The sequence below is a fragment of the Phalaenopsis equestris genome, unplaced genomic scaffold (genome assembly GCF_001263595.1).
Source record: "Phalaenopsis equestris unplaced genomic scaffold, ASM126359v1 Scaffold001220, whole genome shotgun sequence".
Classification (NCBI taxonomy): Eukaryota; Viridiplantae; Streptophyta; class Magnoliopsida; order Asparagales; family Orchidaceae; genus Phalaenopsis; species Phalaenopsis equestris.
The window spans coordinates 116,896-119,023 of NW_018165659.1; the positions used below are offsets into that span (position 1 = coordinate 116,896).

Sequence of the window (2,128 nt, forward strand, 5' to 3'; positions counted from 1 at the left end):
ATCAACAGAGGCATTCACAATTATAAAAGTGCATCCCTATGGAGTTGTTAAAATTGAAGATCCCAATACTGAAAAGACATTTAAAGAGAATGAGCATAAACTGAATCCATATTTTGATGGTCAAAAACCAATTTTTAAAGTGACTATAATGTTGGGTCACCCAGAGTAAAGACTGAGAATGTAATGTTGATGACATTAAACCAAGTATTTTTGTTCGAGACAACTCATATTTATGTTTGTTCGAGACAATTCATAAACTTAAGTATCCATTTTCACAACATGTTCTGTTTATATATATATAGATTCCGTCGGCCTGAGCTGGAGAAGATGATCAGCATTGGTAAGCCCATCCCGGCTTAGTAGATCCATCAGGCTTCCGATACCCATTGTGGATCCATCCAAACAGGTCGTCGCGTCCGATCAGATTCCGTCTGAAGGTTTTAATTTAAAAATGAAATAAGTTGGTCGTCTTCCTCGATGCCTACTTTCTACTTTCATTGGGGAGGTTTCGCTGGCTCGACAGACGGATGGGTGGGGAGCATCTGGTTGATGGCGGGCGCACCCGTGCTCCAATTTGCTTCTTGTTAGGGTTTATATAAGAGAGGAAAGTAAACCCGAATTCCTTCCTCATATATCATTCGAGAAGAGGAGGCCCGTTTTGGTAGACGGATGCTGCGGTGCTGCGGGGTTTTCACCGTCGAATTGAAGTGGAAACAGGCAAATTAAAGAAGGCAGCACAGCGCTTCTTCACATAAGAACATGAAAATGGTGGCCAGAACAGTGGATCTTATATCTGATACTGTTACTAAGTCATCCAATGTGATGCGAGCTGCATGGCTAACGCTGATGTGGATGATGATGCCTTAGGAACAGACCCTACAGCATTCCGATTAGAGTCGGAGAGGCCAAGGTTACGGGTAAAGAACTGCCGTCTTTGTACCTTTCGGGACCATGGAAAATCTCATAGCAGTGCTTGTCCATTGCGAGACAAGGGGAAGTGAGGTTATCCTTGGTATCGATTCGCATGTTCATGTTTTTGAGAATGGGGGGATTTCTGTCTTTGGGGGTGTGCATCCTAAAACTGTAGAAAACAATCCTGATGGCACCATGGATATTAATAAGATAGTGGCAGCAATTAGAACTCCCAATGATTCACTTTACTACCCAACTACTCGGTTAATTTGCTTGGAGAATACGCAAGCCAATTATGGAGGAAGATGCCTTACTGATGAATATACAGATAGAGTTGGAGAGATTGCTAAGAAACACGGTTTGAAGCTTCACATAGATGGAGCACGCATCTTTAATGCTTCTGTAGCTCTGAGAGTTCCTGTTAACAGATTTGTACAGGCTGCCGATTCTGTTTCGGTTTGCTAGTCGAAGGGTTTGGGGGCTCCTGCTGGATCTGTTCTTGTAGGCTCGAAAAACTTTATTGCAAAGGCTAGAAGGCTTAGGAAAGCCTTAGGTGGATGCACGAGGCAAGTTGGAGTACTTTGTGATGCTGCTTATGTTGCTTTGAGCGAGAACGTTAACAAGCTAGAAGATGATAATCGAAAGGCGAAGATGATGGCGGAAGGACTAATTGAACAATTTAGTGTTGACAAAGAGTCTGTGGAGACCAATATGGTCTTTTTTACCATCATAGATACTTCAGTTTTATCACCTTAAAGGCTGTGTCAAGTCTTGGAAGAGCGGCTTGTGTTTCCCCAAGCTCAACTAGCATCAGAATTGTTCTGCATTACCAGATATCAGAAAATGATGTCAACTATGCCCCGACATGTATTATGCAAGCTGTTCATCAAATCTTGACTGAAGCATCACCAAAATAAGTGTACTGAAGCAGCCAAGATATGGTATCAGAATCATGGCCATTGGTTTATTTTATTTTATTTTAATTTTTTTTGTAATGGCTATAGAACTGTTAGTTCTCTTATGGAAGCTGCTGCTTTATTTGGTTGTCAGAAAAAAATAGTCTCTCTTTCTTTATTTGAATAGAATGGCATTAAATTTTTTTTAAAGATTCTAGCCATTTTTTGAAGAATATATATATATATATATATGAATTCTGTGTATACATTAAAACATCTTTATTTACTGACTTATACAAAAAATTTGAGAGTCGTTTGGA

General features: G+C 40.2%; 1 pseudogene; it reads left to right on the top strand.

Moving 5' to 3' along the window:
- The first annotated feature begins 404 nt into the window (after positions 1 to 404).
- On the top strand, positions 405 to 1,846 carry LOC110033547 (annotated as a pseudogene).
- The last annotated feature ends 282 nt before the right edge of the window (positions 1,847 to 2,128 follow it).